Consider the following 26,413-nt stretch of genomic DNA (forward strand, 5'->3'; position numbering starts at 1 on the left):
CTTCCTTCTAGAAGTGTGGTCAGTTAGCACCTCCTTTGTTTTTACCTAATCTCCAACTTTGGAGTGCATTATCCAAGTCCTGAATCTTACAGAATTGGATTCCTAGCCCAGAGTGGAGAAGGGGTTAGAATAAACTTTACCCTCAGAATGAGGTCTCACTTGGGGCTTAAAGTAAATCCCAGAGCACAGAAATATACACATTTAACTCAATGCCAAGTACAAATGACTTCCCTGTTCTCAACTCCACACACTTCCTGGAAATATCTGAGAGTATACAGTCCCTCTTTCTCCTCCTCCTCCTCCTCCTCCTCCTCCTCCTCCTCCTCCTCCTCCTTCTTCTTGTACTGGTGATTGAACTTAGGAACATTCTACCTCTGAGGTACCCTCATCCCTATTTAACTTTTTATTTTGAAACAGAGTCTTGCTAAGTTGCTGAAAACCTCATTGAGTTGCTGAGGCTGGCCTTGAACTTGTGCTACTCCTGTCTCAGCCTCCCAAGTCGTGCACCACCACACCTGGCTTTTATGGTCACTTTTAATTGTACATATGCTTTCTCTCCAAGTCTTTAGAGGTGCTAGTGTTTCTTTTCAAGTTGTCAGATTATGTCTGGCAAGATACAGGATAGAAGGTTTTGTCTTCTCTAACCTCAGAGAAGACATCAGGGGCTGTTTCAGTTTCAATGTGGAATGTGCCCCCCAAAGGTCATATGTTAAAGGCCTATTTTCCAGTGTAGTTAGGTTCAGAGGTGGGTGTGAATGGAGGAGGTGAATCACTGCCATGAGACTTCTGCCTTGGAGTTGGCCAGCCATGGACTGAACCTCTGAAACCATGAGACAAATAAATTGTTCCTCCTCTAAGTTGCTCTCTTGTTAGGTATTTTGTAGTGATGCAAAAGCTAACACAAGGGGTGGTGTTCTGAAACACCTATGAGCCCAATATAGTAAAGCTACACTAATCCAGATATAATCATGTGTGCAAAAGACCTGGAATGGTCTATCTTAGTGACAAATTTGAAGTAATGTCATGTATATATATATATTTTATGTGTGTGTGTGTGTGTGTGTGTGTGTGTGTGTGTGTGTGTGGTATTGAGAATGGAACCCGGGGCAGTCTACCTCCGAGCTACACTCCCAGACCTATTTTTCATTCTTTGTTTTGAAACAAGGTCTCACTGAGTTGCCAAAGGCCTCACTAAGTAGCTGAGGCTGTCCACGAACCAGGATCCTCCTGTTTCAGCCTCCTAAATGCTTGAATTACAAGCATGTGTCACCACGCCCGGCTACAAGTATATTTTTTAAAACATTGATCCGTTACAAGTAAAGTCATCTCCTTAAAGGCTAATAAAGTAATACTTAGAGCTTAACAAGCAGATATAATTTTTATATTGGTACATTATGATTATACATAATAGTGGGACTTGTTATAATTTGTATATGTGCAGACATAATTTGGTCAATTTCATTCTCTCTCTCTCTCTTTTTTTTTTTTTTTTTTTTGCTTTTTGGTCAATTTCATTTCTTTTTTTCCTCCCCTCCTTTCATATGCTTGGCAAGTATTCTACCAGGAGCAACAGTCCCAACCCATACAAATCTTATAATTGGTATAATATGTGCCTTTTTGGAAGCTAAATTAAACTGCTTATAAACTAAAGTACTAAAAGATTGTTTTCTAAAATAGGTTAAAACTGTCTGCAATATTTGTTTACATTATTTATTTCCTTAGCAAATAATGTTCCCTAAGAATAACTTGAGATCTATGTGAATAACCCAAGTTACAAAATTTCAACTCTCTTTCATTATATTAAACTATGATTGGCAAACTTTTCTGTTTGCTATATAGTAAATGTTTTAGAATTTGTGGGTTCCCTTTTCTGCTGCTGATTCTTAAGCTGTCCTTATAGAGTAAAGGCAGCTATAGACAACATTTAGACACATGGCATAACTGGTTCCAATAAAACTTTATTTACCCTATAGGTAGTGTCCCATGGGACATATATTACCAGCCTCTGTGCTAAGTCAAGAATCCAGATGGCTGAGGACGTGGCTCAGTGGTAGTGCACACACTTAGTGTACAAGGCTCTGGTTCAATCCTCAGCATCAAAACAAAACAAGAGAGATGAATACAATTGCCATACTAGTATTTCTAGTTAGTAAGGATCAATTGATCAACCAGGTGTGAAAGAGTAGTAATTATTTGAACTACGTGATAATTTAGATGAATTGATAGGAGATTGGTCAAATTTTAATATATTGGCATTGGTTGCATTTCCCTATTTTATATTCTGGATCCTCATGTGCATAATGGATTACTCAGAATCTATGCACTCGCTGAGCATGGTGGTGCACTCTGTAACTCTCTTGTGAAGGAGTCCCAGTACTACTGAGACAAGAGAATCACAGGTTCACAGCCATCCTCAGCAAGTTAGGGAGAACCTGTTTCCAAATAAAAAATAAAAGAAGGCTGGGGGTGTAGCTCAGAAATCGACTGTCCCTGGCTTCAATCCTCAGTACCTCCAAAAGTTATACACTAAAATTCACTGCAAGTACAAATCGTTGTTGTCTCTGACTAGGTTTCAGAAATTGGGTGACATGCCCTGCAATTTCTTTTTTAAAAAAAATATGGCAAGAGCATTGTCAGATGTCTCTTAAATGCCAATTTTTGTGAGAGAAACCTCTGCTCTTACATAAATAGGTTATTTCCCAGACCCTTCTTGCTTTTATCAGACTAATCGTCACTCTTAGCTTAAGCCACAGTTGGTGGATCAGCTCACAAAGCACAGGTGTTTGGACATGACAGACAAGCATACGCAATTCAGTTTGTGTAACAGTCTGTATTATTGTTCTGTAGGTATTCATTTCCCTCCTTCTCACTATGAGAGAAATATTCTTCTCTGTACCACTGATGTTTGCTTTGGCCAAAGGGAGATCAGCAGGCATAACGCAGGGGATGAGACATGGGCCTGGGGGGTGAGTCCAGCCCTTTCACACTTCTGCTGTAGTAGAAGGACAAGTCCCAGCTACTTACAAGGGAATGAAGAACACAGGGAAGAGACTTGAACAGACTTGCACCCAGTCTTCACACTGGACCCAAGCCAATTGTGGATAAACCAGCTCCAGCCCACTGTCTGCGTATGTGAGGCCAAAAAGATGACTGAGTCTCGGGATGGTTTGTGAAGCAGAATTATTTTAACAATAGCTGATAGATAGACCATGTAACTAAAATTATATGTGAAAATCATTTTGGTTCAAGTACTTCTTTTTCTTTTGAAACAGGAGTCTCATTCCTGGGCTCAAGTGGGCCTCCTGCTTTGGCCTCCCTAGTAGCTGGAATTATAGGCATCCACCACTGTGTCTGCCTGGAGCAAGTATGTTTTTCTTTAACTATGCAAGTCAAATGTAACTCTCTTTGTCGCAGGAAAATTGCATTGAGTATTAATTCTCATCTAAATATATTATCCTACTTTGGAAAATCTCTTGATATCATCATGTCTTTTACAATCAATATTATCTTTATTAACAAGTCTATGGACATAAGAATGAGATAAAAGAGCTGGGGTGCTTCTCAGTGGTAGAGCTTGCCTCACATAGGTGAGGCCCTGAGTTCCATCTCTAGTACAAAAAAAAAAAAAAAAGGCATGAGTAGGAGGCATAAACATGTTAGCATTCTCAAGATTTTAGCTCTCAATCAAGAAAACACTTCAAAGTAGATAGCCTATCGTTCCATGTCTTAAGTGAGAGAAAATAAACATAAGATTTTAGTTTTAAAATGTCCTTATTCCTGATAATAAGTTATGAGGACAGAAATGTTATTTTAAAAGCTAGAAGAGAAATTCCTCTAGGAAAAAATAAAACTGTTTAGAGAACAAAGCAACTTAATGGACCTGTTGGAGATGAAAACTTAGGTCCTACACCACAGAAGGGGAGAGAAAGGAAGAGGGTGTGCTTAGAAAAGGAAGAGAAGTTGGAAGAAGCTGGAGCAAGATCTGGCAGTAAGAAATTGCTGAAATTGCCAGGGGATAAAAAACAAAAGACTTTTGAAAATAGCAATGCTTTAAAAAAATTAATTTTAAACGATTTAGCCCTCTGGGTCATGATGTGATTCTTCACACTCACACTCATAACCACAGTGAGACCAGTCCTCCACCACTGGCATGTTTTGTGTAGCCTGAGGGAAACTGAGGCCCCACATCTGGATGTTGGAGTGGAGAGAAGAGAAGGGCCGTGTGCACATGGGCATTCCCTGAAAATGTAGACTCTCAGGAGGACACAGTGCTAAGAATCTTGGGAAGGTACCTCACTGGCACACTGTGCATGATAGGGCTACATGCTAATTTTATTTGAAGGTCAAAGGGCGGGAGGCCCTGTCATCTTGAGGACTCAGAGATGAAGATAACTGGCACGTCTTATTACAGGATGCTTATCCACCTGACAATGATACTTCCATTTCCAAACAGTGATTTCTATTCCACCAGCTTGTAAATGCACCGTGGGCCGGAGGATGGCCAAGAAAGCTTCTTGTAAGCCCTCAGCACTAGAATATTATCAATTTTTTTTTCTTATCTGCTTGCATGAGGATTTTCATTCAGTTAAGATCTATGGTTTGCCACTATTGTAGAAACACTTACTACAGGGTGCACACCTGTAATCTCACTAATAAAGAGACTGAGACAGGATCACAGGTCCGAGGACAGCATATGCTTGTAGTGAGACTCTCAGAAACTTAGACTCTCTTTCAAAACAAAAATAAAAAAGGGCTGAAGGTGTAGCTTGGAGGAAGAATGCTACTGGGCTCAATCCCCAATAACCCACCACACAAATAAATAGACACTTAAGTTGCTTGAATATAGCCGGACATGGTGGCTCACGCTTGAAATCCCTGCGCTTGGGAGGCTGAGACAGGAGGATTGCACAGGTTTGAAGCCAGCCTCAGCTACTTAGTGAGGCTCTCAGCAACTTAGTGAGACCATGTTTCCAAATAAAATATAAAAATAGGTCTGGGAATATAGATTGGAGGTAGAAAACTCTGGGGTTCCACCCCCAGTACCACACACACACACACACACACACACACACACACACACACACAAGTTTGGATATAAAATTGTAAAAGAAAGGCATTTCAGATTAATTATTTTTTTTAGTAGTAATATAAGCACACTATCCTCTCGTATCAAGAAAAGAACTAAATAAAGAATTTTAAGTCAGATATGGTGATGCATGCCTTTAATCCTAGTACTTGGGAAGCTGAGACAGGAGGATCACAGGTTTGAGGTCAACCTTACCAACCTAGAGAGACACTTTTTAAAATAAAAAATAAAACAGGAGTAGGGTGTAGCTTAAAGGTAGAAATTCCAGGGTTTCATCTGCAGCAATCCCCCACACACATAAAAAATTCAACCTAACACTAGAATTATATTTCTCTCTCTCTCTCTCCCTCTCCCCCCCACACATGTATTTATACATAAAATGCTTTCCAACAACTACTGTTCTATTCCCCATTCTTTCATTGCTCAAATTATTTATAACTTCTTTGAGAAGGGAAATCATATTTGACATTATTCCTACAATTGCTAGCAAGACTATTACTATTTTAATTCTTTGTTTAAAAGATAAGCTCAAATCTTCAGGAAAAAAATAGCATCTTCCTCCCAGAAGGTGATGAGTTTGTATTTCCCCTCAGTAAGAGAAATTGAGACCTGTCTTCCTATAGCTGAGATAAAGTTATAAATACTCCATCAGGGACAATTTTATAAAGATTTCTCAGGCACAAGTAAACCACCATGAATTTTTGTATTGCTTTTTGGGTATCTTCTCACCTAGCTGCTGACATAAATAAGTCCACTCACCCAAGCTTTGAGTCCCCTCCAGGGTCCTCTGTCTGGATTCACAGGGCATGCTCTGCTAACTTAGATGGGTCTTTTCCTGCTATTGATTACTGCTGAAAGTTTTGTATGTGTGTGAGTTGCGGAGCACAGGAGATAGCTGAGCGCAGGGCCTGGCTGGAGGAGCTGGGCACACAGGACCATATTCAGAGAGGAGGATTTGGCCCCAGCAGGTATCTCCAGTGCTCTAGCCTGGAGACCAGACACCTTGCCGTTTTGAATCAAAGGGGACAGAATGTCACACTGAACAGTGACGACATCCAGGCTGCTAGGAGGCCTGGGGGGCAGCAATTTAGGGACAAAGAATTCTAGGGACAAAGGATGGGTGTCTCCCTTAGTTCTAATCCTGGTTAGTATAAAAATAAAGGCCCCCCGACACAGAAGGGACTCCAGACAAAAGAGGAGAAACCTTAGTGGAGTGAAGGAGGGGGCCTGACTGAGGGAGATGGGAGGGGGAGGAAGACTTGAAGAGGAAACACCTCAGTGGACATGATGTACATAGCACAGACTTATCAAAGCCAGTCACCGTGTTGAGCACAGGAAGGTGGGGAGGGAGAGGGAGTGGGCTGGGAGTTGGGGGAGGGCTCGCCAGATGCTGTGTGCATGCATGCCTTTATCATCCTGAACTTACTTCATCAAGAGGTATGATTACAGTAAACATTCATCAAGATGTCTGATTAACAATTAAATCAATAAATTAATTAATAAAATAAAAAAGGTTCAGAGACTCAGCAGTGGGAGGGAACCCACTGTGCTGCTATCTATGCTCAGATGACAGCGGTGGGGGGGTTAGTAGGTGAAAGTAAAGTAAGACAGGGAGGAAGCCAAGCCTGGGGACTTAGAGCTGGGTTTGTTGGTGGTGCACACCTGTGATCCCAGCTTCTTGAGAGGCTGAGGCTTGTGAATCACAAGGATGAGGCCAGTCTGAGCAATTTAGGGAGACCCTGTCACAAAATAAGAAAATGGGGTGAAGATGTAGCTCAGTGGTACAGTGCTCATGCACAAGGTCCTGGGTTCAATCCCCAGTATAGGAGGGAAAAATAAAGGTTATCCATGCACATAGATGTTTAGATATATCATTGGACTAAGCAGATGACTGGGTTGGACATTAGTGCTGCCCACTCTAATGTTCCTAGTTCTTCCCTCCTTGTAGACACATAACAGGATTTCCTTCCTGATCTCCTTAGAGTTGAGTGAGGGCGTATGACTAGCCCAACTGATGGGTGTAGGCAGTGGTGACATCTATCTCTTCTAGGCTGGAGCATTTAACCATTGATGTAGGACCTATTTATTTATTTATTTATTTATTTATTTATTTATTTGGTGGTACTGAAGTTCCTGGAAGCCCTTCTACCTCCGGGCTACACTCCCAGACCTATTTTTACATTTTTTTATTTGGAAACAGGGTCTCCTAAGCCAGCGCACACAGCTGGCTTCGAACCTGCGCTATCCTCCTGTCTCTGCCTCCCAAGCATGGGGATTACAAGCGTGCGCCACCACGCCCGGCAATGTAGGACCTTTTAAAGCACACTTCCCCTCAACCACTGTGATGGGCAATGTTCCAGATAACCTAAAATTTTGCTAGCCTAAGTCTCCGCATGAGGGTCGTGCAGAACAGATGGTCAACCCACGATGGCCATGTAAAATGAGTGGGCACTAAATCTTTATTGTTTGTCTGTTTGTTTGCTTTTTGTGGTACTGAGAATTGAACCTGGGGCATTCTACCTCTGAGCCACATTCCCACAGCCCTAATATATATATATATATATATTAAATTTATTTAAAAAAAAAAATATATATATATATATATATATATATATATATTTTAAATTTGAAACTGGATTTCATTAAGTTGCAGAGGACCTCACTAAGTTACTGAGGCTGGCCACAAACCCGATATTCTCTTTTCTCAGCCTCTCAAGCACTGGGATTATATGCAAGCACGACCATGCCTGGCCCTTTATTGTTTTAAGCCATAGGATTTGGGGGCTACTTATTACAGCAGCATAACCTAGCCCTAACTTTTGGGAAGAAGCAGCAGCCCTCCCGGATTTGGCTTCTCCATCAACCTCAAGTTACCATTATAGAGAGTTCTTTAGATGAATTTACTGTGTTCTGTCCTCTAAATCAATCCTGCCTTTTATGCTTGGTCTCTTCAGTCAGGTTATCAATGGTCCCTACTTTCTTCTTTTTTGGGGCTGCTCTCTGTTTCCATTGAGCTCAGCGATTCTTGCATAGCTTATGTGCATCCCATGAAGGATCTAGGTTCTAGAGACAAAAGGCAAAAGGCAGCACAGTCAAAACTGCCTTTGAAAATTCCTTAAATCTCCCACAAAGTACAACCAGTGAGTCCCATAGAGTCACTTTTTGTTCCAGCCTTGAAACAGACCTTCTTCTTCTGTTTGTACCAGATGTTGCTATTGGCTTGGACAAAGGATCATGTTGTACCAAAAAATACACATCTCCAGATTCGAGAATTTCTTGGGGTCTGTTGATGCTCAGATTGTGAGAGATACAGGAGTTGAGACCAACTTTGGGAACAGCAGATTACCCTCTCCCTAACTCATCCTTCTACTGGGCTGTATCACTTAGGATGCTTGTGGCCACAGGTAATAGACCATTTAGTGGAGGTTTAAACAACAGGGGCCTGATCGGTTCACCAATGAAGAAGTCCCAAAGTAAGGTGTCACCAGAAGTGACTAATTCAGTGACCCAGTGGTCTCAGCTAATGGCTGCAATTATTTTGCCTTTCCTCCCTGGTACCAAGATAGACAGAGCAGTTCAAAGCATCATAAAAATATATAGAGGCGAGCTGGGCGTGGTGGCGCACGCTTGTAATCCCAGTGCTTGGGAGGCTGAGACAGGAGAATTGCACAGGTTCTAAAACAGCCTCAGCTACTCAGTGAGGCTCTCAGCGACTTAGTGAGACCCTGTTTCTAAATAAAATATTTTAAAAAAGGTCTGGGAGTATAGCCCAGAGGTAGAAAGCCTCTGGGTTCCATCCCCAGTACCATAAAAAAAAAAAAAAAAAAAAGCCGGGCGTGGTGGCGCACGCTTATAATCCCCGCGCTTGGGAGGTTGAGATAGGAGGATTGTGCAGGTTCGAAGCCAGCCTCAGCTACTTAGTGAGGCTCTCAGCAACTTAGTGAGACCCTGTTTTCAAATAAAATATAAAATGGGTCTGGGAGTATAGACCGGAAGTAGGAAGCCTCTGGCTTCCACCCCAGTACCACCAAAAAAAAAAAAAGTATAGAGGCAAGAAAAGGAGTGATTCTCCTCTACTTCCTTACCTAGTTTTAAGAGTAAGAAAGTTTTTTTTTATAGAAGTACTCCTACTTACGCATTCAAGCTGACCCCCAGAGTTTCATTGATCAAAAATGTAACACAAGCCAGGTATGATGGAGCACACCTGTAATCCCGGCTACTTACTCAGGAAGCCCAGGCAGAACAATCATGAGTTCAAGGCTAACCTGAGCAACTAAGCTAGATCCTGTTTTAAAATAAAATAAAAAGGGTTGGGGATGTAGCTCATTGGTAAAGCACTTGCCTAGTATGCATAAAACCTTGGCTTCATCCCCCCATGCCCCCCCCCAAAAATAAGTCAAAGAAAAGCAACATAGAATAGTCTCAGCTACTTAGGAAGCTAAGGAAGAAGGATTCTTGAGTCTAGAAGTTCACAGCGAACTCCTATCTTAAAAAAAATATCAATCACAGAGCTGGGTGTGGTGGTGCACACTTGTAATCCCAGCATTTGGGAGGCTGAGACAGGAGGATCGTGGTTCATAAACACTTTGCAACTCAATGAGACCATGTTTCAAAATAAAGAATAAAAAGTAGGGCTAGGAGTGTAGCTCAGAGGTAGAATGCCCCTGGGTTCCATCCCCAGTACCACCAAAACAAAACAAAAACCAAAAACTATCAATCACAGAAAAGGGGAATAGAATTATCAAAATCACCTTGGGGAAAAAAATCAAGATTTGCCCCATGGCTGTGAGGGTCTCAGCTTTCCCTGAGTACACAGCCACCTGGTAGAGCAGCAAATGGACAGAACAGGATGCTGGCCAGGAAGAAAGAAGGGGAGGAATCGATGGCCATAAGTTGATGGCCACCAACCAGTGAGGTCTGTCATTAGAAGATACATACACAGATGAGAACAGCAGGAAGAGTCACTTTTTCAATTTATACTTCTCTCTCTCTCTTTCCCCCCTCTCGGAAATACACATTTGAATGCATGAAAGTTAAGTACCCTGGTGATGCTGGGGCATGGTCTTGCCTTCCAGGACCAGTTCTTCCACGGCGGCATCTTAGCTTAGCTCTAGAGTGCATCTCTACTTTCACCCTCACTGGGAACTCACAGCTCTGATAACATTAACCCACATATGGGGACACTGATTAGTGCCAGAGAGGGAAGAGCCCTGAGTGCACCCAACAGTGTTTGCTGGTCAAGGCTGCCTCAGTGGACCCTTGTCAAGTAGCTAATATACACTAATACATAGGGAGGGACTGGGCCTGACATACCGTGACTCTCATCCAAACATCTGTTAAATAAGAAGCGTTACTTTGGGGCAGCCAAGTTTAGGGGATAAGTTCTTGGCGGTGTTCAGAGGAGAAAAGAGGAGAGTACTAAAGGAGACAGAGAAGGAAACACAGTTCATATCTCAGCTGATCCACTTGATCCTGAAGAAACAAGAGGCTGTGATTGGTCCAGCACGAGGCCCAGAGAACGGAACCATGGACATGTCGTCAGCCGACATAGCTCCCCTGGTGAGACCCTGAGAGTCTGGAAGACCCTGAGGGCTCCTGTCCGTTCACCAGCCTTGCAAGCCCATCTCCCCTCCGGCCAGCTCAGCGCCATCCAGCACATAGCGGGGCTTGTGAAATGTTTTCCAAGTTGAAGTGAAGTGGGGAATCTGAGCCTTTTTCTCAGGAGTAGAAGGCTCCTCTATGATGTCCCCTGATAGGTGCCTTCAGCCTTTCCTTGGTCAAGCGTCTCACCACCTCACACGGCCATGCTCGGGCAGCTGACTTGAACTGTCAGAAGATGCCAGAGCTGGGCCCAGTTTGGAGGACAAACATCTTCGATGATGACCTAGGTAGCCTGAGTTATGAAAACAACGGAGGATGATAGCGAAGCCCTCGGCTGGAGAGTGTACAGTTTTGCTTGCGAACTTTCTGGAAGCCTTCTTAGAGGCTTCCAACCCACTTTCTTCCTTTTTTTTTTTTTTTTGTGGTACTAGGGATTGAACCCAGAGGCATTCTACCTTCGAGCTACATCCCTAGCCTGATTTTATTTCTTATTTGGAAACAGGGACTCACTAGGTTGATGAGAGTCTCACTACTTGAGGCTGTCCTGGAACATGCGATCCTCCTGTCTCAGCCTCCCAAGTACTGGGATTACAGGCATGGGCCACCAAGCCTGGCCAACTTCCAGCCTTCTTAACCACTGTGGCTATTCTCCTCTGCTTCTCATCACAGCTCTGCCTCAACTCTTATCAGCCCACTGACCTTGACACAGACATGGAATTGTGTGTGTGTGTGTGTGTGTGTGTGTGTGTGTGTGTGTGTGTTTTCCAGGGAATTGAATGCAGGAGCATTATACCTCTGAGCTATACCCTTTGCAAATTTTTTATTTTGAAACAGGGTCTCACTACATTGCTGAAGGGCTAAGTTGCTGAGGCTAGTCTCGAACCTGCCATCCTCCTGTCTCAGCTTCTAAGTACTGAAATCACAGATGTGCGTCACCATGTCCAGCAGCCATGGAACTTCGAGGATGTTTAGAACCCAACTTTTGGTTATTCAGTGAGAGAAATGAGGCAAAGGAGAAGGAAAATAATTTGAGAAGTTGTCATTGGCAGCAGCTGCTAATTTGGGCCCGGGAGTCCAATTGCTTTCTTGTCTCTGGCTTCTTCCTGGGACATAAGCAATATCAAACCAATTTTACCACAAAAAAGTTGGCCTATTGTGAAAACATTTTGTCTGATTACAATAAAAAGAATGGACTGCCGTTCTATGTCCCACTGGACCTTAGCACTCTCCCTTCTCCATGTTTCTGTGTAGAAAGCTGTGGACTTGAGACTTGCCCAGATATTTCTCTTCCTATTAATTGCTTTTGGCTCAGAGTGACCCTATGAGCTTTTTCAAATCTCACTTTGTTCTCCTAGGAGTTCTCAGCAGGGTGGTTATTAAAACATAGCGGAACTTCAGAACAATGATTTCCCTTTAAACACTTGGCCTTCGGGAAACCCCACCCAAGGATAAGCTGCTGGGGCCCTGCTTCCTCTTGGTGGGGAGCCCTGCCCAGAGGCTGGAGGAGTACCTCAGGATGTCACCCTGCCCCAATCCACCCTCCCCCAGGTAGTGGCTCGTCCATATTGCTGGGATCCAGCTTTCTCTTTGGGGCGGGTGTAGGGGTATCAGGGACATTTCCTGCTGTGTTGGCCCCTCTCCTTGAGAAGAGCTCATTGGGAAGAAGAAAGGGCCCTTTTTGGATGACAAGGGATATTCCTCAAACTAAAGGTCATTGGACTCTGTCTTCTCTCTATACCTCCCTGAACCACGGTAGCCTCTCTGGGTGCCTCTGAGCAGGAGATCTTCAGGAATCTCCAGGACACACAGAGAAAACCTCAGTGCCTTGCTAAGTGTGCCCCATGGCTTTTCTAGCCCACTGCTCTCTCTCTGCCCAGGGCAGCTGCATTCAGATCCTCAGTGATGGCCAGACTGTACTGAGGACATTCTGCAAGCCGGGACTAAGCTTTTAGGTGAATTGTCTCATTTAATCCCTATGCAACCCGATGAGGCAGGCATATGTAATCCCCACTTTGCAGACCACAAAAGTGAGGCTTAAAAATGTTGAAATTACTGATGTGGTGGTGAGGGAGCACTCTGAGCTCAGAGCCTATTTGTCTAATCAATGTCTGCAACCCCAAAGATGGGTGTCTTGTTTCTAGAGATGGGGGACAGGAAGCTTGAGGACATACTGGGGGAAAAAGGAGATTCAGAGAGGGGACCCCCCCCCCCCGAGGTTCCCATTCAGGCTGGCATCAAGTGCACAAATGCTCAGGTCTTTGAAGGGCTTTGTGGCGGGGTCCCAAGAGTCACCAGACCCAATCCAGTATGATTACGCAAACATTCACAGAGGGCCAAGAGGACTGCCCCCTATCAACTGGGCAGTTCTCCTTTTATGCCAAGACAGCTCCGAGGCATGGTCTTCTTGGATCCAAGGACGATCTGGTTCTGCAGGGGTAACCTGAGCAACGGAGCTTTTGAAAGATGGAAGAGGATTAAGATGAAAGCGCTCAGAGACTCTGAGTCCCAACTTGGGTTCAGATACCTCATGAAGAGCCTGGGGCCAGCATCCTCCTCACGGGACAAGAGGTGGAAATCTACAGCACCCCAGGTTAGAACACAGTTGGATGTTTCCACATAGCCCACTCTTTGTGAGCATGAGTCAGGAAGGAACAAAGATAATGCCGATAATAATAACAGCTATCACGTCTCAAATGATTAGCATCTGATTAGCATCTCATGTGTATGATCTCATTATTAAACAAAACTCCCAACTGGAGTAGACACTAATTTCATCCTTATTTTCCAGAGAGCAAAAATGAGACTTTGGGAAGTCAATAATTTGCCCAAGAACGCACAAGGTAAGGTGCAGATCTGAGGCTGGGATGAGGCTGTCCCACGCCGCTGCTCAGGCTGCAGTGCGCTGCTCCCCTGCACTCTGCTCACTAAGGTGCTTTGGTTAGAATGACCAGAAGGAGCGCCCCTCTTGAGATGGAGAACATTTGTGCACACACATTTCTGCCACCACATACAGATGCTCTTGTGATGTGGATGCACACGCCCACACGCACGTGCACACCTGGGCATAACACACAGGTCCCACACAGGCACACGTGCTTAACCTATGCACATATCTGTGTGTGCATGCACATACGTGTATATCTGGATATGAAGCTGCAACAGTTTTCCAGCTGCCACTGTGTGCTCGAGTGGCGGGCCTCCCCTGGAGGAGGAAAGAGGCCCCTTTGTCACAGCATCTGATCGTGGGGCCGAAAACTGGGTGTTTTATTCCTTGTTCTGTTCTTGAAGGTGCATTTTAAACATCCTGCTGTTTAGGAAGGGGAAAGCAGACTCCAATTGCATGCAAATGAGAGCAGAAAAGGGTCACAGTGGAGTTTAAAATGAGTTTTATAAGACCCTTGTGGCCCAAACTAATTTTGAAAATGGTGTGTTTGGGCTGGCTTGAGCCAGTCCTCAGAAATTAAAACCCTTTAGGCAACCAGATGTAAGGGCTGCAAAGTCCAGGAACTGTTCCCAAACAGGGACCCTGGCTCAGGGGTTAGAAAACTAATAGCTTAAAACTTGGTTTACTCTCAAATTAGTTTACATTTATTGCCACTCAGGGGGCCTCCTCCTCAGGTCCAATAAAGGCTCTGCTATATTTTCCACATACCCTAAGTGTTAGGTTTGTCAACCAGATTTTACTAGGCTGGAAATATAACGGATACTTATTCCCTAAAAATGTGATGTAAAATGAAACAAAAGCCCAAGCTACTATCTTGGATCCAGTTTCCATTCAGAGAAGATGTACTGACCAACACATAATTTAAACAGCAGGGAAAGCGGAGACAGGGACATATTTAGGGCTCTGGACTCTGAAAAGTCAACAACTGGGCCACTGGGCCAAAGGCACCAGGGAGGAGCAGAGCCCTTTAGAGACATTGGCCTCTGGAAGGCCTACCCCACCTCATCCTCCCCATCTCCACTCCAAGTGTAGTAATTCAGGTTTCTGATGTCCTTCAATTCAGGTCTGTCATTATTATGGTTTTTAGGTTTTTTTTTTTTTTTTTTTTTTTTTTTTTGCGGTACTGGGAATGGAACCCAGGGGTATTCTAACTCTGAGCTACACCTTGAGCCCTATTTTTTAGTCTTCCTTTTGAAACAGAGTCTCACTGAGTTGCAAAGGGCCTCACTAAGTAGCTGAGGCTGTTTGTGAACCACAGTTCTTCTGTCTCAGCCTCCCAAATGCTGGGATTGCAAGAATACGCCACCATGCCTGGCTCATCATCATCATCATCATCATTATTATTATTATTATTATTATTATTATTATTATTATTATATGTGTGTGTGCGTGTGTGTGTGTGTGTGTGTGTGTGTGTGTGTGTGTGTATGCATGCGAACGTGGTACTAGGGATTGAACCCAGGAGCATTCTACCTCAAAGTTACACACCCAGTCCTATTTTTATCCTTTATTTTGAAACAGGTTCTCACTAAGTTGCCAAGAGCTTCACCAAATTGCTGAAGCTGGCCACAAACCTGAGATCCTCCTGTCCCAGCCTCCCAAGTGCTGGGATTACAAGCATGTACCACCACACCCAGCTATTATTATTATTATTATTATTATTATTATTATTATTATTAATTTTTTGTGGTACTGGGGCTTGAACCCATGGGCTCTCTACCTCTAAGCTATACTCCCAACCTTATTTTATTTTTTTTTAAAAAGAGGGTCTCACCAAGTTCCTTCTTGCTTCAAATCTGCAATCCTCCTGTCTCAGTCTCCCAAGTACTGAGACTCTGTAAGCCCATACATCACTCTACCCAGCTATGATCATCATTTTTGTTCAGAAATGTAGCTGTGGTCACATCATTCCTATCTCAGATGCATGGCTTACATTTCTGTTGTGCACCAGGCACAGAGTTTGGGCTGGGGAGACCTGGATGGCCAGACCTGGTGGTACTGGCAGGCCATGTGGGAGTGGGTTTTCTCCATCAGGGAACCCAATTTCCAGTACTTCTCCATCCTCTCCCCTTTCTTACTGTGCTGGCCTCCCCTTAGTAGGCAGCCAGGATGTTACATTTCCGCTCTGAGTTCTGGGTGTCCTGCCAGAGCTTCCTCTCCTGCTCTTGGGGAGTTCCCCACTGTGATGGTGTCTGATGACCTGTAGGAGCTCACCCAGTCATTCAGAAACCCTCCCTTGAATCAAGAAAAAGCATAGAAAAAAGAGTATTTGTAAAAGAAGCTTCTAGAAAGTTCAGGAAGGGTCTGAGAGTAATCATCAGCCCAGAAATTATAAATGGCAGCCTTTCTAGTTTGTGGATGTGCTGTAGTATGTTGTTATGGCAGCCTTAGCAAACGAGTACAGCTGGGTACCACTAGGTCAAGGCATAGAACAGGAGAGCCCTTGATCCGCAGTGGAGGTCCTGGCACAGCTCCACATGGAGCCTCCCATCAGGCTGGGGGAGGCAAGGAGGCCGGAGGAAGGGGCACCAGTAGAAGAGACTGGCTGTGAGTCAGGGGAGCCATTACAAAGCTGCGGGTGGAGGTGGCAGAGAGAATCAAGACGAGAAACAGAGACATCAGAGCAAGATGGGAGGATCAGGAAGCAGGCACTGGATTCTCAGACAGATGCCAGAGACTGCCTGAGGCCCCGTGGCTGGGATACTGACTGCTCTTAGCAGGCCGCCTTGGGGAGGAGCGGCTTGCTTAAAGCTTTTCAGTTCCAGCTGCCAAGGGGTGGATCCTGTTGTAGGCAGAGGATAAAAGATAAAAATGAGTCTTTAGATTGTTTTATGACCCAGTGTTGTTTTGAATTCTGGAATGCTTGAGTGATTGGAAACCAGAAAGCCTGATGGGTCTCAAGTTTAAAGCCCCTTCTGGAAGTCTGGCTGGACCCGCTGCCGAAGTCTAGGCGCTGAAACACAGACACTGTTGGCCGAGACTTGGGGGTTGTGTCCATCACTTAGCACCGGAGTATTTACATGCCAGAGCCTTCCTCCCATTAAGTGCAAGCTCATCTATCTCTTCCTCAGACACACATGCAAACTTAAAGCACCCACAACTCAAAATGACAACGGCTCTCTCGACGTGATGTATGATGGGAAAAAAATTTATTAACATGAGTTTCTCTTCTGCTCCCTCCTTTCCGACACTAGGAGGACTCAGCTTTGGCTGACTCCTCTATTTCTCTCCCTTCCTCGTCCTTTTTTTTTTAAATAAAAAGTTCAGTATTTGCCAGTCCAGTAGCGAGGTCTTTGTAATATAAAATTGGGAAAATAAGTAGAAAGAGATAAGCTAAGAGGCAGGAGGAAAGGGTTTGATGTTGGTCCCAGAAATTTAGTGAGACTCTCAGCAACCTAGTTAGACCCTGTTTTAAAACAAACAAACAAATAATTAAAAAAAAAAAAAGGACTGATGGAGCTCAGAGGTAGAATGACCTAGGGTCTGATCCCTAGTACTCAAACCCCTTCCTCCTCAAAAAAAAAAAATAAATAAATAAATAAAAAATAAATAAAAAAATAAATAAATGCTGCAAAGAGGGAACTTTTCTTGATGAGTTTAATAAACTGGTAAGATTTAAGCCTGGGGGCAGCAATCATGAAAAAAGCTTTCCAGAGGATGAAGCAGCAGAGAGGACGCAAAGCTGAGAACTGGAGTCAAAACAAAAAACTGACTTTTCAATTTCATGAGAAAATATAATTGTAAAAGAATATTTTGGTATGGGGAATTGAGTCCAGCGTGTCATGACCTTTGAGCTATGCCCTTAGCCCTTTTTATTTTTTATTTTGAAGTTGTTGGCATCTCCAAGTTGTTGAGGCTGGTCTCGAACCTGCAATCCTCCTCTCTTAGCCTCCCAAGTACTGGGATTGCAGGCATGGGCCACCATGCCCAGCAAGAAATTTTTTTAAAGCAACTTTGAATCAGGATTCTATCACATGTGACCAAAAGAACACTGACTAAAAAAAGATTTGCAAGAGACCCGTGAGAGAGGAAGATGCAGGGAACAGAAAAAGAGATCCCTGATTTCTTATAAACAAACATAGCAAAGTCAGTCACTAAGCCAAGCATGGGGAGGGATTGGGGCAGGAATTGGGTAAGGGATAATTGGTGATGTGTGCATGTATGCCTCCACCATCTTTTATCCCATTTTAAGATGTATGATTACAATGCACCAATAAAAAATTTTAAAAAAGAAAATGAGATCCCCAGTTGATGTTCTTTAGGGATTAAGGGGGCTCCTCTGGGTGCTTTTGAAAATGGGGTTGAGTTTGGACCAAGAGTGTTCCCAGGATTAAGAAGAGCATTTACAACAGGACTCATGGTGTTAGGAAATATTGTGGTAGGAAGAGGGGCTGTAGTTGAATGGTAGAGCACTTGCCCACCATGGGATCCTGGGTTCCATCCCCAGTACTGCAAAAAGAAGGAGGAGAGATGCTGGAAGTCATTGGATTGCATTCTTTGCTTAAATTTAAGTATTTTGAAAGAACCTTGATTATATTTGCACATTTCTAGGAATAAGGAATTTATTCCCATAGAGGAGTCTGCTATGGGATGAACTGTGTCCTGCACTGCCCCCCAAAAGAAAAGATATGCTGAAGCCCTCAAGCCTAGTACCTCAGAGTATGATCTCATGTGGAAATTTGCAGATGTAATCAGGTTAGAATGAGGACATCAGAGCCAGCCTTTTTCCTTCCTTCCTTCCTTCCTTCCTTCCTTCCTTCCTTCTTTTTTCCTACTGGGGATTGGACCCAAGGACATTCTACTTCTAAGCTACACTCTCAGCCATTTTTATTTTAGCAAGGTCTTGCTAAGTTACTGCAAATTTTTCTAAGTTGCTAAGGCTGGCCTCGAATCTGCAGTCCCTCTGTCTCAGCCTCCCAAGTACTGGGATTATAGGCGTGCACCACCATGCTGGCTAGGATGGGTTCTTGGAAGAAGAGAGGGGGACCATGGAAGGCGATCACATGAAGACAAGAGGTAGGGACTGGACTGATGCTGCCTGGAGTCAAGCAATGCTTGGTGTTACCAAAAGCCAAGAGGAGCCACAAAGGATCTTGTCAGAGATCACAGACCTGAAAACTCCTTGATGTTGGATTCTAGCCTCCAGAACTGTGAGAGCAAAAATATCAACCCAGAAAAGAAAATAGGGCTGTTATAGGCCACCTGTTTCAGACGATTCTATTTTTAGCAAGTTTCATGTCAGAATGTACTTCCTGATATTGAGCTAAAATTGAACTCCATGCAACTACTGATCCTAGTTGGGCCTTCTGGAGTCAAAGACATATCTATTGTTCCTCTACAAAACAGCCCCTGCTGGGCTACAGTTGTGTCCCAAAGGAGACCTCTCAGTTTATGCCCCTAGGACCTTTGCTGTCCTGGTGCCTCTTGAAGCCGGTGTCTTCAGCTCTAGAGCAGGTGGCTACCTCTCTCATGGCCACCAGACCCTGTGCAAGGTCCCCTTAGACTCCTCCTCTTGGAGCTGTGAGCTAACAAGGTAGCCCAGCATCAGCGCAGCAGCTGTTTCCTCTAAGGACCCTCCATAGAGACAGCTTTTCAGGTATAATGAAATGAAAATTCTTTGGAGGGCAATATGGTGATGCTTAAGACTGTGATTGGAAAACTATTAGAGGAAGAGGCAAAACTCTGAGACATAGAAGTTGTTAAAAGGGAGCATTTTAAACATTTTTAAAGCATTTTTAAAATACTCGGGCTCCTTTCCCAGTGAGGGGTTCAGGGGTATTCCTCTCAGAGTAGTCTCACCCTGGGCTACGATTCCAGGCCCCCACAGTCAGAACTAAAGTTAAGGAGTAAGTGCCCCCAGGTGAGGAGTTCAGATCTTTCACCTGAACTTAGAGAAAGTCCCTACAGCCAAAGACAAAGTCCTCACCAGGCTCTGTGGCGCACACCTGTGAATCCAGCACATGGGAAGCTGAGACAGGAGGGTCACAGATTTGAGGACAGAGTGGGGTAACTTAGTAAGACCCTGTTTCAAAATAAATAAAAAGGGCTAGGGGTATACCTGGGAGATAGAATGCCCTCGAGAGTTCAATCCCCAGAAAGGGGCGGGGGGAGGGAGAGAGAGAGAGAGAGAGAAGAAAAAGGAGAAGAAGGAGAAGGAGGCGGAAAGGATAAGGGAGAGATAAAGATGAAAGAGAAAGGAAGGAAAGAGAGAGAGACAGAGGAGAGAGAGAGAGAGAGAGAGAGAGAGAGAGAGAGAGAGAGAGACAGAGAGACAGAGAGAAAGAAAAAGAGAAAAACTACAGTAGTCCTGCCAGGCTTGGTGGCGCACGCTCGTAATCCCTGTGCTTGGGAGGCAGAGAGAGGAGGATTGCGCAGGTTCGAAGCCAGCCTCTCTGGCTTAAGAGACCCTGTTTCCAAATAAAAATATTTTTAAAAATGGGTCTGGGAGTGTAGCCTGGAGGTAAGAAGGGTTTCCAGAACCCCAGGACCACCAAATATATATATATATATATATATATATATATATATATATATATATATATAGAGAGAGAGAGAGAGAGAGAGAGAGAGAGAGAGAGCGCAGTCCTACATTAGTGAAAAACAAATTACTTAGTGCTGAGGGGAAATTTGAAAAATGCAGAGGAAGCCTGTCAATGTCATCGTCTCATTCTTTTTCCACGAGTAAAAATATTACCACAGACGGACAGGATTCTGGGCTCCTGCTGACCTCACAGTGGACCAACACCGAGGTGTTCTGACGGCGCGCCCCTTTGTGCCAGTGTCACGGGCTCCGACTGGCACACCCACCCCCAGTGACCTGTAGCGGGCGGCTGACGCCCGCTGCGCCAGAGCTAAGTAGTCTGTGTTCTATTCTGCCAGGGCTCTTCATCTAAGCACTGAGGGAGAGCTAACGTTTGAAGCTACTTTAAAGGTGGCTCTGGCAGCGAGATCTAAGAATCTGAAGAGCTGGTTCTAACCAGGACCATACCTGGGGCCACCTTTAGATTGGGGTCCGCCCGGGGGACCTCTGGGAAGTGCTCATGCAGGCCACCCTCTCATGCTGACACAGTGAGGGGCCATGAGGGCTTGTTGTAGGCCACACAGAAGGGAACCCAAAGTTAGACAGCGGCAAACTTCAGGAGAGGTTTCTCTTCCATGTGTTTCCATCCTGTTGTTAAAATTTAGGAAATAACCAGATTTTCATACTTAAGTAAATGGGTTTTTAAAATTTTATTTATTTATTTATTTATTTATTTATTTATTTATTTATTTATTTATTTATTTTAGTTTTGGTGCCAGGGATTGAACCCAGGGGCATTCTACCTCCAAACTACATGACCAGACCTTTTATATTTTTTATTTTGAAACAGGGTCTCTCTCAGTTGCTAAGACTGGCCTCAAACCTGTGATAACCCTGTCTCAGCCTATCAACTACTGGGACTACAGGTGTGTACAACCTTGCCCTGCTTAAGTAAATGTTTAAAGAAACTGTTAACTGAAGTGGAAGCTCAGCCCTTGGATCAGGATGGGGATCTCTGGAGACGCACTGAAATACCATCTATGTGCCGTCTGGCTAGTGCCCAAGGGGCAGATGCCTGTGGCAACTTACAGCTTCAACAGGACAAGAAAAGATGGACTGAATTTGACTTGTGATAGATCTGCAGGGTGGATGTCCACACAGGAGGCTGGGGCTGGGGATAACAGAGCTCTGTCTGTCCTTTATGCTGTCCATGGAAGCAGTCAGCACCCCTGAGAAGGGCCTCTTACTGGAATAAAGGATTGAAAATATTCTATTTTGGAGTAAGAAAAAAGATTTTTTTTTTTTTAGTTAAGGTCCTCTGCTCAAGAATATGAGGACAATAGCCTGGAAGAGAACTCAACAGCCTGACCACGAAAGAGGGACTTTGAGGAGCACGGTGTGAAAGGGGAAGCGGGTGTAGGACCCAGCGCCCTCTGGACTGGAGAACGTGTGCGACAAGCTACATCCATGAGCTCAGCCTCAAGTCCTCTCCAGTCTCTGCAGGGCCAAATGGCGGGAAGGCACAAACAACCTGATGTCCAGACTCGGGGTAGCGAGGAGCTGCAGGAGAGGGCACCGCCCGTGGCCAGTGGGTGGCCTTTTTTGTCCTTCAAAACCTGTCCTTCAGCCCCAAAGTGTCTACAATTCTTCACCGTCCAACACACCCCCTACCTCTTTGCTTGCTTTTCATTCCCTCCTTCCCTATTTTTATATTTTAACATCTTCCAAGGAAGAATTCTCCTCCTCCTTTCTTCTCCTTCTCTCTTCTTCCTCCTCCTCCTCCTCCTCCTTCTCCTCCTCCTCCTCCTCTTCCTCCTCCTCCTTCTCCTCCTCCTCCTCCTTCTCCTCCTCCTCCTCCTCTTCCTCCTCCTCCTTCTTCTTGATCTTTTCTTTTTCATCTTCTCCTCTCCTCCTTCTCCTTCTCCTCCAGCTCCTCTTTCTCCTTCCTCCTCCTCCTCCTCCTCCTCCTCCTCCTCCTTCTTGATTTTTTCTTCTTCATCTTCTCTCCTCCTTCTCCTTCTCCATTTTCTCTTTCTCCTTCCTTCTCCTCCTTCTTTTTGTGGAACCAGAAATAGAACATACACTAGGCAAGCACTTTATCACTGAGCAGAGAAGACTTTGGCAACTTGGACTTACTTAATAGACCTGGACTCTGGCTCAAAAATCTTATAGATGGCCAGAGATGGCGGTGTAATCGTAGTTTCTAAGGAGTCTGGAGCAGGATTGCAAGTTTGAGGCTAGCATGGGCAACTTAGTGAGATTCTGTCTCAAAATAAAAAATAAAACGAGCTGAGGATATAATTCAGTGGTTGAGTGCATAAAGTATAAGGCTCAGGGTTCAATCCCCAGTATTGAAAAAAGAAAAGAAAAGAAAACCCTTATAGAGATAATGAAGTTTATCAAATGACCCACACAATTGCTACATAAAATTGGTAAAAATGAAGATTTCAAATTTAGTGAAGGTAAACACTAAAGGAAATGTATCTGGAATTAATACAATTATTAATAAATTCAAAAACATCTGGATTTAGTAAATGAGTTAACTTGAAATTTTATTTATTTATTTATTTATTTATTTATTTATTGTGGTACTGGGGTGGAACCCAGGGGCTTTTCTACCTTTGAGTTATACTCCCAGACCTATTTTATATTTTATTTGGAAACAGGGTCTCACTAAGTTGCTGAGAGCCTCACTAAGTAGCTGAGGCTGGCTTCGAATCTGTGTGATCCTCCTGTCTCAGCTCCTAAGAGCTGGGATTATAAGCATGTGTCACCACGCCTGGCAAATATTTATTCTAATATATCTTTTTTTTTTTTTTTAGTACTGAGGACTGAACCCAGGGCCTTCCATAGTCTGGGCAAGCACTCTACCCCTGCGCTACATTCCCAGCTCGTATTTGTGAGAGGGGTTGGGGGTGCAGCATGTGCCTCCCATGTGTAAGACCCTGGATTTGATCCCCGGTACCACAAACACATAAACACACACATATGCACACGCACACACACGCACACATGCACGTGCGCACACATACACACATACACAGAGTTTTTGAAAGGAGACAACACTGGGCTGCAACTCTGAACTTTGTACAAAATAAATAACAGAGAAATGTCTCTATAGGAGGGGTGGCATGTGCCTTAGGAAATACTTCTAGAACCGAGCCATCCCACGTCGATGGTTTGGAGCTTTCCCCTTGATGATGTAAGTCTCCATTCCAATTACCAAAACATATGAGAGAACTTTTCAAAAACTGCCAAGCACACAGACTTCAAAGAAGAGAAAGGGAAGAACGAGGAAGAAGTGGGGAGAGGAGGCTAAGGGGAACAACAGACGAGAGAAAGTGTCAACATTTCTTACACAACGGATTTCCGAAAAGTCAGAGGCACAGCTCGTGGCCTGTTTTAATTGGCGCAGACACAAGAGAAAAAGAAAATCTAAGTCTGAGAGGCCGGTGCCCTGAGAAGACTGTCTGCATCTGCCTGGATGTCAGAGAAAATGTTGCAGAGGGGAAGGCCGGACAGAGAGCAAACCTGTCAAACTCGTGGCAGCTGGAAAGGCCGCAGCCATCTTGACGTTACCCTCTATTGTCAGAGCTATTCTTTCAAGGGTCACCGGTGAAAACGGAATTCTATTCATAGCACTGACAGCTAAATTAAGATGGATCAGAAAATCAAGGCCAAGCAAACCGCTATAAAATTGGGGGTTGTGCTAAGAACCGTAGCAAAATAATCCAAGGAAACCCTTAAGATTTCATCAAATACTCTTTCCTCGAAGCTTTCACACAGTGTTATGCCATCTAGTTTCTCAAGTATTGATGCAAAGAACACATGATACCAAGGCTTTATTGAGATATTAGCTTTAAAACAATTTTTTTCGTGTATTTTGAACTACAACTTAAAGTTAATTGTGTTTTGATTTGGATTTTGGTGGTGGTGATCCTATGGGATCACATTTCTTTTGAATCTGATGAAGAATTACCAGTTGGAACCAGTTTAATGAGGTGAGAGAGGTGTCAGATTAACTGGGAGGTGAATAAAAGAAAACTCAGAGTTTTACAAGACAAGCATATTTCTTTTCTTTCCCTTTTCATTCCTTCATTCCTTCCTTTCTCCCTTCTTTCCTTCTTTTCTTCCTTCTCTCTTCTTTTCTTCCCTCTTTCCCTTCATTTAAAAAATTTTTTGTGGTACTGGGGATTGAACTCAGGGACACTCCAAATCTGAGCTACACCCCCAGCCCTATTTGATTATGCTATTTTGATACAGGGTCTTACTAAGTTGCAGAAGGCCTCACTAAGCTACTGAGACTGGCCAAGAACCTGTGCCCCTCCTGTCTCAGGCTCCCAAGTACTGGGATTACATGTGTTGGCCACCATGACTGGCCAAAGACAAGTATATTTCACATGGAGGGGGAAACTAAACACATTTTACTTCAATACAGATAGCACATGATTGCTTGAGAATATTATACAGATATTTCCTGCTTTCTAAAATATTAATATACAAAATTTCTAAAGTTATAAATCATAAATTCTTTAATACTAAAGGGAGCCATGCTTTATCATCAATGATAAAATTTTTTTTGGAGGAAGCATTGGGGATTGAACCCAAGACCTCATACATGGTAAGTAGGAACTCTACCACTGAGCTGTATCCCAACCTCAGTGATAAGTTGTCATTGTATGTGTATCATCTTCATTTTATTTATGTTCTTTTGTGGTGCTGGGGATAGAACCCAGGGCCTGGTGCATGCTAGGCAAGTGTCTACCACTAAACCATACTCTCACCCCTCAACAAGGGGTGTCTCCTGGTGTAGGCACTGATTGTCCCACCACCTTGTTCTGTTTCCTAAATGTACCACAGTGCACAGCTGAGCCCCATGGGGAGTTCCCACAGAACACTATCAGTAAAAAGGGCTGAGTTGGAAGACAAAATAAATATGAAATTTTGTATAAAATAAGTAGCAGAAAAATGGCAGTGTTATGATATCATGGTATAACATCCCATCATGAGGATATGGATGTGCTTTATTCTATACTTTGTTATATCTCACAGAAATATGTTATATATCATCTATAGGTGATATATAATATATATCATCTATATCATCTGTATAAGATCACTTGACTATAGAAATAAACATTTGATTTGAAATGATTACACACAAGATTTTCAGGAGTATACTTGTTACTAAGAGATCTACTTAAGACATCAGAGATAAACTTCACAACACTGATTTATTTTAGCTACCTCAATTGTATTATTAAAAATATATAAGATCAGCCGGGCGTGGTGGTGCACGCTTGTAATCCCCACTCTTGGGAGGCGGAGACAGGAGGATCATGCTGGTTCGAAGCCAGCCTTGCTGGCTTAAGAGACCCTGTTTCCACATAAAAAAGTTAAAAAAATAGGTCTGGGAGTGTAGCCCGTAGGAGTGTATCCCGGAGGTAGAAGGGCTTCCAGGAACCCCAGTACCACCAAAAAATAAAAAAATAAAAATAAAAAATAAAAATATATAAGATTAAGGGATCTCAAAGGCAATGGAGAAGTTACCTCCAAAATACGGTCAAGACTGAAAAGAAAGATGAAGTCATGTACCCTGTAGTTGAATTTTTAGCATTTCATCAGAATGATTTATTCCTAAATAATTTTTCACTTCTTGATATGAAAAAAGACATTAATTATGGGAAATTATTAATAAATTCCTATCTCAATAGTTGTTTTTGTATAAATTATCTCCTTGGTGCCACTCAGTACCCTGACTCATGATTTTATACAAAACATCTTGTGGGGGATGCTATTATCCGGAGAGCATACAGCGCCTGGCTTTAGACCAAACTCTGAGTCTCCTAGCAACAAGGAGCATCTCTGGGTATAGAATCACACTGATTGTCCCACCACCTTGCTCTGACTGGTGCCTAAATGCACCACAGTGCACAGCTGAACCTCCTGGGGAACATTTGGGCAGTTTAGCAAGTTTTGGGAGGTCATCTTAGGTACAAGAGCAGACAAGCTTGATGTGGTTCTCTAATTGAAGAAAGCAAGGCTCAGGAGACCAGAGGACTTTGTCCTTGGACTCTAAGATGGGTGATGGGTGATGGGTTTCTAGCCAAAGCCTTGTTATTTCTTTTATACCAGAGGTGAATCTGCTGTTGTATGAACTTCCTGGAACATAAGAACCCAAAAGACTAGTGGTAGAGTGGCCTTCTGCAGGGACAGGATGCCAGCAAGGCTTCAGAAAAGACACAGGAATCAAGAAGAGGTG

General features: G+C 43.7%; 1 protein-coding gene across 2 annotated transcripts in view; it reads right to left on the minus strand.

Moving 5' to 3' along the window:
- PALM2AKAP2 (PALM2 and AKAP2 fusion) overlaps positions 1–26,413 on the minus strand; it is a gene marked incomplete at both ends in the record, with an annotated part of 364,538 nt that overhangs the window by 151,814 nt on the left and 186,311 nt on the right. The window lies entirely within an intron of this gene.

Source organism: Muscardinus avellanarius (genome assembly GCF_963383645.1).
Source record: "Muscardinus avellanarius genome assembly, chromosome: 13".
NCBI lineage: Eukaryota > Metazoa > Chordata > Mammalia > Rodentia > Gliridae > Muscardinus > Muscardinus avellanarius.